This window comes from Lepidochelys kempii, chromosome 13 (assembly GCF_965140285.1).
Source record: "Lepidochelys kempii isolate rLepKem1 chromosome 13, rLepKem1.hap1, whole genome shotgun sequence".
Classification (NCBI taxonomy): domain Eukaryota; kingdom Metazoa; phylum Chordata; order Testudines; family Cheloniidae; genus Lepidochelys; species Lepidochelys kempii.
Window position 1 is genome coordinate 5,762,771 of NC_136392.1, and position 19,140 is coordinate 5,781,910.

The 19,140-nt window shown below is 45.3% G+C and overlaps 1 protein-coding gene across 5 annotated transcripts in view; it reads left to right on the forward strand.

The window, feature by feature from the left end:
* MYT1 (myelin transcription factor 1) overlaps window positions 1-19,140 on the forward strand; it is a 108,724-nt gene that overhangs the window by 25,468 nt on the left and 64,116 nt on the right. For all 5 annotated transcript variants that reach the window (XM_073309011.2, XM_078848329.1, XM_078848330.1 and 2 more), the window contains exon 2: window positions 13,350-13,450. The gene's annotated coding sequence lies outside the window, so the exon portion shown is untranslated. The remainder of the gene's footprint in view (window positions 1-13,349; window positions 13,451-19,140) is intronic.

The window sequence follows — 19,140 nt, forward strand, 5'->3', positions numbered from 1 at the left end:
AACAACCAGAACTGCTCTTAGTAATCCCTTAAATTCGTGCAGTGTGTGTATGCAGTTTATTACACAAATAAAGGAATCACCCACCACTGTAATGCAGCTGCCTCTAGTGTGAAGTACAATAGCGGGTGGTGGTTTTTGATAGTTTTTTTGTATGTTTTTTTTTTTTTTAACAGTGCACAGCAACCATGTCTGCATGACATTGCTGGGGGCATTTGAATTGTCATTAAATGCAAAATGACTCCCTCTCCTTTGTGCCCATTACCAAAGAACGGTGTCCAGAGCACATCTATGGTAGACTCTGGGAAACCTTTATGCACGCTTCCTTTCCATAAAGGGCGCTCAGGCTGCAAGTACAAAGGGCCTACTCCAGAGCCCATTGACAGGAAAGGGAAGGCTATTGTTGAGTTCAGTGGACTCTGGATCAGGCTCCAAGTTCAGCAAACACAAGTAATATGCTGCTTAGAGAGTTTTTTACACACAAAATGAGGTTCAATTTCTCTTGAGACCTAGCCCACCCCCATTTTATGAGTTCCCCAACATAGCCTTCATAGTGCTTCTAGGTCAGCTTTGGGAAGGAGGCCTTAATTCACCTCACTCCAGCTTCCCATCCTTGGCCATGCCCTGATGCGTGAAGTATAAGAATACAGCCTGAATTTTTTCCAGGCTGAGGTGTGACTGGCTTGGCTGAAGCATTAAATACCCCCTCAGCACATTCCAAGTCATGCAACCATAGGGCTTCCCTTTGCCACAACAACATCCTTGAGTAGCAATGTGGAAAAATCTCATCCTCTTCCTTCATTTTATTTTTTTTCTTGTGTCTGTGGGAATAAAAGATGCTTGATGCATACTTAAAACTAAAAAGGTAACCTGGTGCCAAAGCTGCGGTGCTATGAAGTGCTGGTTGTCCCTGTGCTGAATGGAGTTGGGCTGAGTGTCATCCGTTGCACATGGAATTGCAGGCTTGCTGATCTTACCCCTGGATTCAGGAAATGAGGAAGAGCTCTCATTTTGAAAATGTTTTCCTTCCACTACTGTTTCTTTTCTGGATGATCGTTGAGGGTTTGTATGGTACGAATGACAATATATCAGCAAGGAAAGACATGGTAACAGGGAGTCAGGAAATTGCTAAACCGGTGACTCTTTCTCTATGGTCTTGGTCAAGTCACTTAAACTTCCTGCCACCCTTTCCACAACTGTAAATAATGAGATGGAGCAGAGAATTGTCAAATGCTATGGTGATGGGGGGCAGTATAAAATCCTAGGATAGATGGATGATACTTACCGACCTCATAGGACATTGCACTTGACATAAAATGTTCTGTAGAAGTAGCAGTAACCCTTTGCCTTAAAGGAGTTGTCTTAAACACTCCGTCATGTATTAAACCACCAGACATATTTAGCCCATGGATACAGTGACTTAAAATCATGCCTTGAAGAAGGGCTATAATGTAATTTGCTTTATAACGGTGCCTTAAAACATTTTCCCCTTAATGTATTACTAATGCCTTTTATAACATCCTTAAAAGGAAGCTCCATTTCCAGAGGGGCTGCTACACATATCTGGAAGTAAAGCCTTTCATTGTGATTGGTATTTCCAAGCCTGTATGTGGTGGCCACCTTGTTTTTAAAAACAAAGCAAACCCACCCCCACTCCAAAAAGTGTGATATAATTTGTGACCCAGGCAACCTGGAAAGTTGATGTCCTCCGAGGGATCGCACATGAGATCCCATCCTGCTTGGTTAGTCTAACAAGCTTAAAATATTGTTGTGGAATAATCAAACCTTTTTCATTTTTAAACATGAAAACTTTTTAATGCTTGCTGTATCTATGGCAGTTTCCCTGGTGCAGATATGTACAGACGGGGCAAATGGGACTAGGACTTTGCCATATGCTTCCAGGCAAGGAGCAGAGGGGATTCGGGAGCTTTCACCCGATTTTACAGTGGCAGATTTTACATTTATACTGTAAATGCGGAGCAATTCCGTTGAAGCTGGTGGAGTTAGACTGGCGTAGAACCAGTGTGCAGTCTTGCCAACGCTTGTGACTTTTATTGGGGACTCATATTGGCTTTTCTCAAAGCTTCAGCTCCTGGAGTCATGTGAACAAAGAGAATCTTGACTTTCATTTAAAAAATAATAAATTTCTCGACCTTGTGGTTGTAGAGAAAAGGTTGAAAATGTAACCTGAGTCTGTTGCAAAGCTTCAAAAACCAGAAGACGAATTAGAAGCAGCTCACATTTTATTCTTTGGCTTAAAAATCCCAATCTTATGAGTCTGGGGGGGTATCTGACTATCATTTTGTGAATGCTTAGGGCTACACTGAGTATTGGTGAGCAGAGCAACAGGTCTTTGTAATGCAAGGGATGAATAGTTCACCCAGGTGCACTCCACACTGGACTGGGGGTGTCGTGTAGCTGTCTGGATGGAGTCCAGAGCCACCTCATCCCTCTCTGCACTGGTTGGCAGCCCTTGAGGGGAGCTGAGGGAATGCATCCTACATCTCCAAAGAGAAGGTGAAAGGGAGGACGCTTCACCTAGTGACCAGAGAGGCATTTTCCGATTGCCACACTGTATATAGCTCTGCAACGCACAAACACTTTGTTCAATATCTTCATAAATGATCTGGAGGATGGTGTGGATTGCACCCTCAGCAAGTTTGCAGATGACACTAAACTGGGAGAAGAGGTAGATACACTGGAGGGTAGGGATAGGATACAGAGGGACCTAGACAAATTAGAGGATTGGGCCAAAAGAAATCTGATGAGATTCAACAAGGACAAGTGCAGAGTCCTGCACTTAGGACGGAAGAATCCCATGCACCGCTACAGACTAGGGACCGAAAGGCTAGGCAGCAGTTCTGCAGAAAAGGACCAAGGGGTGACAGTGGATGAGAAGCTGGATATGAGTCAACAGTGTGCCCTTCTTGCCAAGAAAGCTAATGGCATTTTGGGCTGTATAAGTAGGGGCATTGCTAGCAGATCGAGGGACGTGATCGTTCCCCTCTATTCGACATTGGTGAGGCCTCATCTGGAGTACTGTGTCCAGTTTTGGGCCCCACACTACAAGAAGGATGTGGAAAAACTGGAAAACGTTTTTTCAGAGGGCAACAAAAATGATTAGGGGACTGGAACACATGACTTTTGAGGAGAGGCTGAGGGAACTGGGATTGTTTATTCTGCGGAAGAGAAGAATGAGGGGGGATTTGATAGCTGCTTTCAACTACCTGAAAGGGGGTTCCAAAGAGGATGGCTCTAGACTGTTCTCAGTGGTAGCAGATGACAGAACAAGGAATAATGGTCTCAAGTTGCAGTGGGGGAGATTTACGTTGGATATTAGGAAAACTTTTTCACTAGGAGGGTGGTGAAACACTGGAATGTGTTACCTAGGGAAGTGGTGGAATCTCCTTCCTTCGAAGTTTATAAGGTCAGGCTTGACAAAGCCCTGGCTGGTATGATTTAGTTGGGGATTGGTCCTGCTTTGAGCAGGGGGTTGGACTAGATGACCTCCTGAGGTCCCTTCCAATCCTGATATTCTATGATTCTGTGAAACACATCACAGCACCTCTGCTTCTGAAAACCTGAGTGGAGCCCTACAGCAAGTTGTATACTGCCTTTGGTAGTACATTCTGATATACCATTGATGGGTGGGGCATAGAGAGAGAGGAATGCATTGCCAATGCCTACATCTTCTCCATGTTAATGACGTGCTAGAACAGGCTGATGAACCTACCGAGATGCAGCTGGTTTCCAACTGGGCACCCGAATTTTGCAGGGTTTGGCCAAGATCCCATATATCTACCCAGATTCCTTCCAAAGGTTCCCAGCTGTTTCCATGAATCTGGGACCAGTTTTGACTCTCTAAGAAAGCCCCAAACCAGGCAAAGTTTATTTAATTTGGTTTCCATCGCAAGCGTGTTGTACTGCTCAAAACTGAGCTGACTATGTGCCATAAATTAGGGAGCTACAAATCCTTGCTGTCTCATTTGTTCTCTCCACTTGTTTCCGCTGCAAGGCTTCGGGGCTTATGTAGATCCAGACAGAGATTAGAAAAGCTAGAGAGATTGGGAGGAAAAGTGGAGCCATGATGCCATAGCAATACAGAAGTGGTTTTTTGGCACGATGCAGTATTTTGTGTGATCACAGGGTACGTATTTTTGTACACTAGAGAGGAGCCCAAGCTCTGAAGTTGGGGTCAAGATCTGAACTCCTTCAAAGTCTTTTGGAGGTGCCAAGATCCAGGGTTTGAAAATGAGCCCATGCTGGGAGGAAAACACAGATTGTGGGGATGCATACTGCTCATTAGGAAACACAAGGAGAACCCCACCCTACACAATAGATGATCTAAGGGGGCACAAAGTAGGGATGGGGAAAATAGTTCTATGAGTTGCAGGTAAGAATCTGGATATTATGTAGTTCCCCCATCCCCGATCTGGCAGTGATGCTGAGCACCCACAAGAGCCACTGATTTCATTTGGAATTGTGTGAGCTCAGCACCTCTCCAGATCAGTTCTTAAATGATTTGGGTAATGTGTCAGATAATTCCTCAGTGGGCAATTCTGTACAGCACAGAATCTCTATGCCACTTGGCAATTAACTTCTTCAGCTCAGCACTTCCTGTCTCCCCAGGGAGACGTGTACTATAAAAATCAACCCTGCCTTTGTCCATTTGAAACTAGAAACTCAGTGCAGGGTTGCATGGAGTTATCTGCACAGCTTTTCAGCAAGCTTGGTTCATTGCAGCCTAGACTATTTGCTTATTCTATTTTATTTTCTAAAATACTGAATGAAATAAAATATCTTCTTGTATCTTTTAGAGGGGAAGTTTTACTGTTTAACTTTTGGGGACATCTCAGGGAATTGGATTAACTGATGAATTCCTGGAAACTTATTCTGTATTTTATTTAACAAAAAAAACCCCAAAACATTTCTATGCCATGATTCAAAATACTGTAGGCCAAATTCTGCCCTTGGCTATGCTTGCACAACACTCCAAGTAGGGTCACAGCTGTGGGTTGGACCATGATGGAATGATGCTGGGTTTTTTAAAAAATAAGGTGGATTCCATCTGATTCAAAAGCAACTTGATAGAGTTCAGAGCTGCTGCAAAGTGGGAGAAAGGTCACAAGGCACAGACATTGAATCTGATTCCAACCCACACTAGTCTGTCAGACAGTCTCTGGAGCTCACAGTCCTCCAGAGTCCTCTCCTCTGGGGTGGTCAGGGAAATTTGCTAGGGTAGGAGGAACCTCCTTCCACACCTTGCAACTGTAGCCACGTGAGCTGCGATTCTGCTGAAACCAGGGTTTGGGGGTGAGGGAGGGTGCAAACTGTTGCCCTCTGGGGAGTATACATGTCAGCAGTAGGGATACAGGAAATACAATTAATGTGTTAACAAGGTTATCCCAGCTAACTAAATTCAGGACGGGGAGACAAGGGCTGGAGTGTGGTGAGCTCATTGTGACAAGCTGCTCTCCGACAAAACCTTTCTGGCTGTCAGGGTGTCTGTGTTTTCCTAACACACATTGCCTGTTCTCTTCCCTGCTATGGCTCGATCACATGGCATGACCAAGAGTATAAGGAGGTGGGGATAGGGTCACCTGTAAGCATCAGTAACTGGCCAACGGATGGGGAATTGTGACATCAGGTGGTCAGATTTACCCAGGCAGTTGCCTAGGGTGACAGCTGTGTCGATCCTACCCTACAACTTGGACACACGTGAACAAAGCAGGTCCGATGGGGGGTGGGAACTATGCTTTTTCCTCCTTAAGGGTGTCTGATTCTCATAAAGTCTGAGGCTTTTGCAAACCCCTCAAACCACGAACAGGGGTTGCAAAGACATCTTGAGTTCATGAACCTTTTTTCTGTAATGTATGCCCATTTTCCCCAAGAGTGATTGTTAGTTTAAAACATGTATTTGTGGTTTAAAGGGAAATCTGTATCAGGTGGAGAAGGACACACAGCTGCTCTGAGATAGGCTGGGACATTTGGGTGCCCTGTACATGGCGTATGACCTGCACTGAGTTTTCATTTAACTTTTGCCTTTGTTTTTATATATCCATCCCTCTCCCTCCACTGTCCCACTGTCTTTTCCAATTTCTGCTCCATTTTCTCCCTGCTTGTGTCATCTCTCTTTCTCTGTTCCTCTTTTCATAGAATCATAGGACTGGAAGGGACCTCGAGAGGTCATCTCGTCCAGTCCCCTGCACTCATGGCAGGACTAAGTATTATCTAGACCATCCCTGACAGGTGTTTGTCCAACCTACTCTTAAAAATCTCCAATGATGGAGATTCTAAAACCTCCCTAAGCAATTTATTCCAGTGCTTAACCACCCTGACAGTTAGGAAGTTTTTCCTAATATCCAAACTAAACCACCCTTGCTGCAATTTAAGCCCATTGCTTCTTGTCCTATCCTCAGAGGTTAAGAAGAACAATTTTTCTCCCCTCTCCTTGTAACAACCTTTTACGTACTTGAAAAAGGTTCTCATGTCCCCCCTCAGTCTTCTCTTTTCCAAACTAAACAAACCCAATTTTCTCAATTTTCCCTCATAGATCATGTTTTCTAGACCTTTAATCATTTTTGTCACTCTTCTCTGAACTCTCTCCAATTTGTCCATATCCTTCCTGAACTGTGGCACCCAGAACTGGACACAATACTCCAGTTGAGGCCTAATCAGAGCGGAGTGGAGCAGAAGAATTACGTCTTGTGTCTTGCTTACAACATTCCTGCTAATACATCCCAGAATGATGTTCGCTTTTATTGGAACAGTGTTATACTGTTGACTCATATTTAGCTTTTAGTCTGCTATGACCCCCAGATCCCTTTCCACAGTACTCCTTCCGAGGCAGCCATTTCCCGTTTTGTATGTGTGCTACTGATTGTTCCTTCCTAAGTGGAGTACTTTGCATTTGTCCTGATTGAATTTCATCCTATTTACTTCAGACCATTTTGAATTTTAATCCAATCCTCCAAAGCACTTGCAACTCCTCCCAGCTTGGTATCATCCGCAAATTTTAAAAGTTTACTCTCTATGCCATTATCTAAATCATTGATGAAGATATTGACCAGAACCAGACCCAGAACCAATCCCTGCGGGACCCCACTCGTTATGCCCTTCCAGCGTGACTGTGAATCACTGATAACTGCTCTCTGGGAATGGTTTTCCAACCAGTTTTGCATCCACCCTCTAGTAGCTCCATCTAGGTTGCATTTCCCTAGTTTATTTATGAGGTCATGTGAGACAGTATCAAAGCTTTACTAAAGTCAAGATATACCATGTCTGCGGCTTCCCCCTGATCCACAAAGCTTGTTACCCTGTCAAAGAAAGCTATCAGGTTGGTTTGATATGATTTGTTTTTGATAAATCCATGCTGACTGTCACTTATCACCTTATTATCGTCTAGATGTTTGCAAATGGATTGCTTAATTATTTGCTCCATTATCTTTCCGGGTACAGAAGTTAAGCTGAATGGTCTGTAATTCCCCTGGTTGTCCTTATTTCCCTTTTTATAGATTGGCACTATATTTGCCCTTTTCTAGTCTTCTGGAATCTCTCCCGTCTTCCATGACTTTTCAAAGATAATCGCTAATGGCTCAGATATCTCCTCAGTCAGCTCCTTGAGTATTCTAGGATGCATTTCATCATGCCCTGGTGACTTGAAGACATGTAATTAGTCTAAGTAATTTTTAACTTGTTCTTTCCCTATTTTAGCCTCTTCTGATCCTACCTCATTTTCACTGGTATTCACTATGTTAGATGTCCAATTACCACCAACCTTCTTGGTGAAAACCAGAACAAAGTCATTAAGCACCTCTGCCATTTCCACATTTTCTGTTGTTATTTTTCCCCGCCTCATTGAGTAACGGGCCTATCTTGTCCTTGATCTTCCTCTTGCTTCTAATGTATTTGTAGAATGTTTTCTTATTACCCTTTATGTCTCTAGCTCTTTTGATCATGGTTGATTTCATGGTTTCTGCAAAACAGACTGTGGTCTTAATAACTCCTGTTTAACTTTTGACCCCCATGCTATTCTGAGGGGTTCTAATTGAAACAAAGCAGCTTCTCTCATCGCTTCCTAATCTTCTAAATCCAAATTTTGGAATGAAATCTCTAACTTGGGGATTTCTGGGGAGTCATTGATGCAAAGCCAGAAAAATAATCTAATCAGATGACCTAACAAAAGTCATATTTAGGACAAACAGAGGAAAGCTGGCCTTATGATTACTCATCTTAGTCCCTGTTACCATAGTATCTGAGCACCTCACAACCCTCAATGTCACAACACCCCTGGGAGGCAGGGCAGTGCTGTTATCCCCATTGCACAGGTGGGGAACTAAGGCTCAGAGTCACTAAGTGACTTGCTCAAGGTCATACAGGAAGCCTGTGGAAGAGCAGAGAACTGAACACAGGATTCTGGAGTCCCTACCTAGTGCCCAAACCACTGGTCTACCTTTCATCTCGCAATGGCTAAGGGACCAAACTGAGACTCGAAAGCTCTGGTTTCAAATCCTACTCTGCTACAAAATCCTGCGTGACTTTGGGCAAACAGTTTAATCTCGCTGTGCCTTAATTCCCCTGTGTGTAAAATAGGGAGCATGATCCTTTTGCTCTCATGCTTTTTTGTTTTGTCTATCCAGACTATAAGCTCTTCCAGCAGGGAGTAAATTTTACCTTGTGTATGTGCAGCACCTGGCACAATGCGGCCCAATCTCAGTTGGGACTTCAAGGGGCTACTATAATAATCAGGGTGACTTTCAGAGACACAAATGGGAATTAGATGACAAACTCCCATTAACTTTCAGTAGAGGTTATTGGCACCAACTGCCCCTAGTGTCACTTAAACTCTCCTCCAATAATAGAAATGACCAAGCCTAAAGAACGTGGAAACACACTGTGGCAATAGCAAATGTGACATATCCCATTAGCTCTTCCCCAGGCAGAGACGATTGAACTCAATGGAGTGGAGGGCTTCCCCGCATGGCACATTTCCTCCTTTTATTCTGCAGGTTTCTCCTTTTGTAATTTTTCTTATGTTGGTGGTAGATAAATGGAGCAAGGCTTGGAGAACGGGCAGTAAATTATTCAGCATGAAATACCATAGGGAACCACAATTAAAGATTCAAGGGGAAGGATCGTAGCAGAATCGCCCAAAGCAACCACAGTTTGCCAAGGTGAGCTGTGACATTCAGGGCCCTGAGGCCAAAATCTGGGGGCATCCCTTCTGATTTGACTGTGACAAGGTATAACTTAATACAGGGAAAGGAAGGCAGCCTAATATACTGATGCTGCAGCTCACACATAGGAGCAGATTCTCAGTTGGTGTGAATGGACTGTGATCAGGTTAATGTGCTAAAAACAGAGTGGTGGAGGGGCTAGCTGCCCTGCATACATACCTAGTGTCTTGGGTGGTACATACTGCGGACAGTTAGCCCCTCCCACCACTCATCCTGCTGCAGCTACGCTCTGGTTTTAGCGCTCTAGCATGATCGGAGCTAGCGCAGGTATGTCTCCAGGAGATGTAAATTTCCAGCTCAACATGTAGACATACTCTATATTCAGAGTTAGAATAGATGAAGGAAAAACCTCCAAGAAATTGCCCCTCTTACTCAGGTTACAGGTACCCCCTGGTATTTTTCCAAGTTAAAATGCATACAATAGTAATAACGAGTTCTTACATAGCACTTTTCATCCACAGATCTTAAAGGAAAAGAAGTAATGATCCCCATTTAACAGATAAGGGAAGGGAGGTGCCCACAGTCATATAGCAGAGCCAGGCATAGAACTGAGATCAAGTGCAGCCCAGTCCCATCCACGGGGCTACCTGCTTTTCTTTAGAAAGTTCACAGACCTTCAAGTTCAGAAACCCATGGGTGTGCAAAGCCCAAATGTAATGGAACATGGTAAAATGCCTTTTATTTTTTCTTTGTATTGAGGAAGGGCAGACGAAGGATTGTTTCACTGGGTGTATAACAACATGACAAAACCCGTTGCTGCTGTCAACCTATGGAAAAGGCAGTTGAATCCTGCAGCTTGTGGTATAGTGCCCTTTGTGCATTTGATCTTTGCTTATATCAGGATCTTTGATACTGGGTGTTATGGAATAATTACCTACGCCCTTTTCCCAATGGACGTGATGCTTCTAATAACACGTTTCCATCACTGCCGTCCTGTCCCATCCCATCGTGGCTATGAGATCACTCTGGATGGCATTACAAGGGCAGGTTATGACTCCAATTGTAGCCGTTCTTGCTGCTCAGGACGGAGAAGAACTGGTAATGGCTGTTCCAGGACTGGACTAGCAAAGCAATAGCAGGTCCAGACTGAGGTTTAGTGGCAGGGTTGTGAAATGGGCCTGAGCCAAGAATGGAATATTATGGGCACTGCAGGCCCGAACCAGGAGATGTTGCCATGGCACAGCCATGTGTGGGGAAGGTGTACACGGAGCTGTGCTGTCCCCGTCTCTAGCCAACGTTGTGAGCCCCCCATAAGAACCAAATGCACTCTAAAATGGGGGTGAAACAAGGAGAAAGCAAAGGGACTAAGCTAAATGAAAATGGTGGGCTGAATGGTGGCCGTGCTCCAGCACAGACTGGACTGGGTCTCGAGTGCTAACATGCAGGGGATGTCAATGCGCCAGCCTGAGTAAAACCGGGGCGGGCGGGGAAGAACACCAGCTTGGGTGGGGCCAGTGGGCCCTCTGGGGAAGTGGTGGAGCAGGGGGCAGGACCATGGTTCAGGTGCGGGTGGCCCCCTCAATTCTAGGGAGTGTGGTGCTCCTGGGTGAGGGGGTATGTCTGCAGGGGCTGGGCCATGGGTTCCCCCAGGAGGCTGATGCTAGGTGGGTGTGTGAAGATATCTTTCTTCCAAAGGCGATGCAAGAGTCAGTAGTGAGCCTGGTCCTCCCCTATTCAAGCAGGAGGCTGCCCGCCATCCTCCCATCAGACGGTGGGCTCGGTCCTCCCTCGCTCCAAAGTGGCTGTGTCGGCAGGAGCCTTCCCTTTGAAAGCCCTGGTTTTGTATTATTTGTGGGTTGGTTTAATGACCTGCTCCTGAAGTGCTAGTCTTGTAAAAGACAGTTGTCATGGAAACCTGGGGTGAGAATAGGGACGCCACATGGCTCTTCGCAGTGTCCAGCGGACGAGCGCTTCCTCTGCTCAGATGTGTGAATGTTTGTGAAGGATTAAAATTCAACAGGATCTGTGTCAGTGGGGAAAGGGATTGGCAGAAGGAGCTCAAAGACCATAGAGAAGAATTCAGAGGTTCATCCATACCACAGACCCTTTGGTGTGTGTTGTCAGCCGACCCACCCATTACGTTTCCCAGGCTGATGTGGGAAGTACCATCTCCCCATCCTTAAGGCTGGTCTGCCCAAGTGGAAGTCACCACGGAAGAGATGAGTAGGAGCAGAGTGCTCTTTACCTAATTTACCTAGGCTATAAACTCTTTGAGGCAGGGACCATCTTTTTGTTCTGTGTTTGTCCCTGACTGGGGTCTCCAGGTGTGACTGCAATAGAAATAACAGTATATATAATTCCACAGCTCGTCTTCTCTGATTGGTACTACGGGTGAACCTCAAATGCTCGGTTTTGCATTTGAGTTTAAATAAGCCAAATTTTCCCTCAAGAGACTGTTCATCTCTGGCCTGCGAGACCGGGCTGACCTGTCATGAGACAGGTTTATCTCCTGTGCTTTCTAGCGGAGTTGGTTGAAAACTTCTGAATTTGAATCCCCCCTTTGCTCCCCCCCCCCGACACACACACACACACACATGCAAATCAGGGTCTTTTTTTTTTTTTTTGCAAAACCTTTGGCGTAAAATATGCTTATTTTCAGACCTGCCCTGCTTTTGATCACTTGAAATGCTGTGAGACTATTCCCCTGGAATTGTGTGGATTGGTCCCAGCTTGGAAGCTACAGCAGAACGGTACCAAAAATCCCCCCCATCCTAGAAACATAAGGGCTGAATTTCAGAGTAGTCAAAGTTCAGTCCAAGTTTGGCTCCAGGCTCAGGGCTGGGAGTTCTTATATTTCTGGACCTGATGGACCATCCTTAGAACCACATCTTGATGTCCTTACTCAGCCTTCATTCATGACAAACTCCCTTTGACTCCAATGAGCATTTTACTGAATTAAGAAGTTAGGGTTGATCTCCCATGGGTTTCACTCTGGAAAGCGATGGTGGACTCTGCGCCATCAAATCTCCATGAGGACTCCCTTGCAGAACATCCCCCTCCACTGCCCCACTGGGGGAGGGGTTGCCCCATGCTGTAAAAGAAGGCCCCAGGGCCTACCGACAAACCCAACAGATCTTCCTGTTTCCTTAGAAACCCAGGCCATCTGCCTGGAGGCTCTGTGCCTCCATACTAGCCCTGGCATACATCAAGGCTGCTGCTCCAGCACTGCCAGTGACCGCCTCCTGGTGCTGGCTCCCAGTTGTGATGGGCTCGATGGCAAGGATCAGACATTCCCAGGTGGTATTATCTCTTCTGAACAAGCTCCACAGGGCCATATGTATCCACCCGATCTCCGCCCTCTCTCCCGGCACAGACACCAGGCCCACCGAGGCCTCTTAGATTCAGAGGGTGGATGGACTGAGCCATGTTGGGCCACTCCCCTCCCTCCATGCAGGTTGGTGATGATCCCTGTGTACTGGGGCCCCTCCATGACTGGACTGATCTCGCCTTGAGAGGAGCGCTCAGGGGCTGATTCTTAGCAATTCTCCTCCTCCAAAGCATTATGGTTAAATGCTCTATCCAAACTTTTTATGAACGCTGGACTATTGACAGCAACAAACGCGACAAGAAACCTTCAGGTTATTAAGAGGTGGGCCTGATGTGTATAATGAAACGTGTCACCAGTATGTAAAACACCATTTCCAACATCCTCTTTGCACAATTCGTTTTTTTTCCAGTGATCATCCTGTCTTTGTGCTTGGGCAGCAAAATGCTGAGGCAATTTTGGTAGGCTCGTTTATAGTTCTCTAGCTATTTGTTGGTTCTCTCCCTCTACCATGTGTCAAGTTGTAGTCACAGTGAAGGAAATCCAGCTTTGCCAGTTCTGTGATGTCGTTCCCACTGTTGAGTGCCACAAGGATGCACATAGTGTCTTGGTGCTAGAAGCCAGTAGCATGTAAGCCCTTAGGGGGAGGAGCCATCTTTATGTTCTGTGTATGTACAGCACCTAGCACAATGAGGGTCCCAGTCCAGTGACTGGGCTCCTAGGTGCTACCACCGTACAAATAATAACTAGGGTTCCTCTTTCTCAGTCCTGATGGCTCTGCTGAAGTGGTGTGGCCAGTGGCCACAGGACTGGTTTTGTTTCCTGACACTGTATTTCTCTTAACCCTTCAGAAAATGAGTTCCGGGGCGAGCTGCTGAATCAAAGGTGGACACGTGGAGAAAAGCTCAGCAGTTGTGAGACAGCAAAAAGCCTACACAGCAGACACATCAAGGTGAGCAGGCAGGGCAACCTTGCCAGAGCCTAGCAGTAAAGCAGCCCAGAAGTCCTATTCCCCCTGCTTTGTAGGACTGTAGACTGCACCATTAAAGAATCATATGACCTGACCTTTCTTGCAGCATAAAAAGCTGAAATACACACACCCTACACAAAGGCCCAGGCACTCTTTTAGCCTGTACGGAGGCTGTGGGTTCTACTGATGCAGACAAAACCCAAAGTGAATTGTCTCCAAAGCAGGAATTAGCAGAAGTGTCTACCTGTCATGAATCCTAGACACCACCAGGTATAAAAGGAGAAAGGGCCTCCAGCTGTACAATTTGGATCCGGATCCATGTCTGGATTTTTTTTTTCAATCCTTTCCTTACCCACAACCCGTCATCGGGTATGCTTGGGTCTGGAGAGCTGGGTAAGGCCCATCTCTGATTAAAAAGGCTCTTTCTCTAAGACACAGGCTCATTGGAAGAAGCCCCTTGCACACCAGGTGAAACCTCAAAGCTTTAGAAGGAGATAAATGGGTCATTCATTCATGAACCCGGCCTATTAGACATCTGAGGGAGAGAAAAGCAACTCTGATGTTCTCAACACAGCAGTTCTTTTAGGGAAAAGTGTCGCAGCTGTGACCCTGTGAAAGGGGTAAAGCCAACACTGTCAAAACTCATGGCCGATTCGGAAGCTTTAATTCAGCGTAAACCTAGGCTGCTCGCTATACAAGTGACACTTCCTGCTTTCTCTTTGGCCCTATCAAGAATTGTCTTGATAACAAAATGTCATCATGTGATGGACTATCAGTCCATTCAAATAGCCGAGAAATCACCCTGTAGCTGATGTTAATTTACTTCTCCCAAATTGAAAATTAAACCTATCTGCAGAAACACCTTCTCTGCTTGGCAAATTGTGAGCTAATGGCAAGTGCTGTCCGGAATGCTCATGCCCTGAGCCAGATAAGCACTTTCTTTGGATTTAATAAGACTGTTGTGTGGGACTAAAAGAAGGATTGAAAAAAAATGATTCCTAATAATACTTATCATTCAGCATTTGCAAAGCAAATAGTCACTGACTGTCACAACGCCCCAGTTGGGGTGTGTTGTTTATCCCCATTTTGCCAATGGGGAAAGTGAGGCAGAAAGGTGAAGGGATTTGCTCATGGCTGCAGGATAAATCTTAGAACTGGGATTAGGACTCAGGAATTTGACTGATGGCTGACAACTGGTAGATATCTAAAAATACAACCCTACAACTTCAAAAGTTCACATGCAAGTCCGGAAGTGGTCATGATAGGGTTAATGGGTTTACCCAGAGTATTATGGAATGGAGTCATTTTCCACTCCTAGCTTACTTCCTGCTTAGTCAGTGGGGGGGTTGAGCACCCCTCTTTCCCCACCCTTACTGTGATGCAGTAAAGTAAAGCAGCAAGTCTGCAGCCTGCAATCCTGAGAGTGGACTTATTTTTTATTGCACAGAGCAGTCCCTCTAAGGACTGCATGTGCTCACCTGCCCATGCCCATGAACAGTCACATTGTGCGTGTGCAGAGGTTGGGCCTGGACACACATATGCACACGCTTGTGCAAATTTGGACCTGATCCTGCAAGCCCCTACTCATTGGACCAATCCTTGCATTGGTAAGGACTTCTCCCCTAAGTAACAGTTTGCAGGTTCTGGTCTTATATTATTAAATCTAAGATAACCTTTACTAAAAGGATTGCCAGCTTTTCAAACAGCTTTCCCTATGTATCACACATCTGAAGTCAGGTTAGGAACACTTTTAAAGATGTACCTATGCACATCAATGCAATGAAGTATTCACATACTGTTACACTGCTACGTAAACTTTATGGAAGCCCAGCAGGAGATCATAGTTCGGACACGGATAAAGTGTTGGATTTCATGTATGTGTTTATGCATATATATAAAATATAAACATCTCCTTTTTATGAGGTCCGGTTGTGATTTATAGTCCGTAGAATGGTGCAGCGGAGAAGGACAATGTGTTGTGTGGTGGGTTTTTGTGCATACAAAGAAATAAAGGCTCAGGGTGAAATTTCTCTTTACAGGTTTGAAATGAGATATCAGAAGCGTGATGGGTAGGGTCACTCTTTAAACAGATCCAGCTGAGCCCATCAGTCTGGAAACCTCTATTCATAATTGTCCTGGGCCCTGACACTGCATGGGGAAAAGAATCTCTCCCCCCTCTCCTCCCCCCCACCCCTTACTTCTTTTACACTCTTGAATGCCAGGTGAACGGACTATTGAATAGCAGGAAGTTTGTGTTGATGAACGCTGGTAGGGATTACATGAATTGGCCCATTGGATCCCATGCTTTGGCATAACCTCCTGGCACTAAACCTGGTGGCAATTTAGGGGAGGGACATGCAGCAGCACTGTGACAATTTCCTGAGATTGTACTACCTGAGGAGAAAAAAACCTCATGAAAATGCTGGCTTATTACAGAGCTTGAAAACAATGGTGTTGAGGAACTGCAGTTTTAAGGATGAGAGAATTGTCTGTACATCCTAAACCACTCAGAGCCCTCTGAGGATGAAGTGTTTGGATTGCATGTTGTCGCACTTTCAGTAGGAAACTATATGTAAACCTAAGCTACCGCATAAGAAATTACCTTGGCCTAGTGCCTAAATGTCAGCTCTGTGAATACAGATGATACAGCTCTGGCTATGTCAGATGTGATGCTGTGTAGCAGCTTTTCTGGTCTGTTTCCCCCATGCTCTGCACTTGCTACAAAGCATTAGCACTTGGTAAATGTTTCATTTGTGCCGTAAGTTTTAGCAAATGAAAACTGACAGTACAGCTTCATTAGGATGTTTATTATCCAGCTGTAATTTTTAATTTGGGGGCTGGTATGAGCTGCAATCTTACATATAAAGATGTCAAGGAGAAATCCTCCCAAGACTTGAAGCCAGAGAAAACCATGCGGGGTGTCCTTTCTCTAAAGCAGCGAGGGAGCAAAAAGCAACCGCTAGTTTATTCAGCTGCGAAGGGGACTCACAATGGGTGGAATGTCAGGAGGATTTAAATCAAGCAGCAGGGAGAACCCTAAAGGGGAAGAAGAGGGAGGGAGAAAACCAACCTCTGAGTGTGGTAACAAAATAACAGCTGGGAGCTACAGGGCTGATATGCAGGCTTCAGGATACATTCTGCTTTTTAAAAGTAGAGGGGGCTTTAAGCTAATCCCCCCCCCTTTTTTTTTTCTTTTAATTAACAGCTACAGCGGGCCCATGGTGCCAAAGTCATTATCATTTCATGGAATGTTTGCTGGAAAAATACTTTTGGGGGAGTGGGAAGGGATGTTCTTAGAGTCTGATCTTTAAACTTTTGGTTGATGTAACGCCATTGGGCCACGTTCTGATCTCACGCGGACCAGGTGTAACTGCACTGAATTGAAAGGAGTGATGATCCCTGATGAGAGGAGGTGGTGGTTGTTCCAAGGTACATTGTTGATTTCCGGATGGAAAGCTAATTCCCCAGCAGTCAGAAAGCCATAGGGCAGATAACTGAAATTCTAGCTTTGCCTCTTCTAGTTGACTCACACGGATAACGACAGGAGGAGGAAACTAAGGGCTTGATGGTGCCTGATGCTGAGCTGCCCCGAGAGCTCTTCCTGCCAGGTGCTGCGGGTGTAAGTTACCTGCACGACCAAGCTCGCTCTCCTCCATTCAACCTACTTCTGGGGACAGGCGCAGACCTTCAAATGAGCACGTGCCTGCTCTTGGAGGGGGTGTGCGCTAGCCTGGGGCCCCAGGATAGCGCCACCTCTTGGGGGCGGGGAGGGTGGACACGTACACACGACTGGTGTACTGGTGTACTGGTGTACCGGCTGCTTTTGAAGGAGCAGGCGATACGTGAATAAAGCCTAATGAAGCTGCCAGTTAAACCACGCCCCTTGTCTAGCAATGTTTTGCAACTAATAAATGATCTTAGCCCAATTGTAATGACATACGTCATTTAAAAGTGTCAAACTATTCATCACTTGTCGATCAGTGCTTTAATCTTCTAAGGGCTCTCCTGGAAGATATGGCACTTATGTGGGAAAGCAGCCTGGCTCTCTCCTTCCTCAATAGGATCTGTGCTCGCTTAACAAGGGCTGTATTGTGGCCTGGGGATGGAGTGGCAGGCAAGCTGCATCACCCTGGCAGGCGTTGCACCTGGGACACAGAGCACCCTGTCCAGGTGGAAACGTGGGGAATACCGCATTGCTTACTGCGGAGATGCAGCTCTCTCAGCTCCAGGCTGTTCCATTGCTCAGCCTGTGGGAGTGACGGGACTTGCCCACCCCACCCACACGCTTAGGGAGGCACAGTGGGGAACAGCAGCTCCACAGGGGTTCGCTGCACTGAAGACCTGAGATATGTAACACCCGATTGGGTGGGGCTACTTACTCCCCCTTGCTCCCTTCCATGGCTGGGTTAAAGTTGGGTGTAATTATTACTGCCTCTTCTTTGAGGGAACAGGCCTTTTGGAGTAGGGATGGGGGAAGAATGGAAAACATCGGACCAAGAATTATTATTCAGTCCCTTTTGCTGGAGAAACATGATGTTTCTTGTATCATTTTCCTTATCAGCTTTTACTAGGCTGGTTTCAGTTATTTTTTTAAAAACTAAAGTGAAAACTTCCTTTTCTGGCTATAGATGAGACCTAGGTTCTTGTCAATGGAATTTGTATCTACCTACAAATGAACAGTCCTGGAAACTTTGTTTTGTTTTTTTTTGCTTTTTCTTTCCATTTAAAATCAATATTCCATTCAGAATCCCCACCCCTCTTTGTCAAAACGAATGCTTTGTAAGTAGGTCTATTTCTTCCGAGCTCTGCAGTGCTCTTGAATATACATAAAGTATTAACTCTGACCTTGGGGAATTTCAGCATGGCCCTTAATGATATATTTGCATAGAGCTGTCAAAACGACAACTTGGGCTCCACCCCATGAGCGGCTGAGAGGTGTACAAAGGCAGTCACACGTGGGTGTCTTAAAGAACAAGAGATAGAGCACGAGCTTAAACAAGTTCAATCCATGATTAATACTTCCGTTAGCACCAACAAACGTTTGGTGGCTGTTTCATTGGAAGAGAAATGTGGGGGGTTTTTTAGAAAAAAAACCACCCATAAATATTTCTTCAAATTAAGTTTCAGATCTATATTGTATCATTATTATTATAGCACTAGAGTAGTGTTTTAATTATTATACTTATATAGTACTAATGTGTGTGTTTGTTTACGATCAGTTTTGATTTGTACCTTACTCAAACAAAACTGCCACAGAAGTTTATCTGAGTAAGGGCCTTGTGATTTGGCCCTATAGTATTAAGATGTTGTTCACATTATCCAGATTAGGGAAGTGCCAAGGGGCCCCAACCCACATCAAGGGTTCATTGTGCTAGGCTCTGTATAAACACATAGTAAGGGACAGTTCCTGTTCCTAAAAGTTTGCAGACTAAATAGACACAGGATGGAAGGGGAAACAGAGGTGAAGTGACTTACTCAAGGTTACCCAGCCAGTCAGTCATTCAGTAGCAGAGTTTGGGAGGGAGCCCAGCTTTCTTTGACATCCAGTCCCAGTACGCTATCCACAAGGCTGTATTGTCACATAAAATTGGGATAGTAAATCCACTAGGGCCTTTGCTATTAGTGTTGATTTTACATGGAAGTTGCTGGTATATTATGGTAATAGGTGGCCC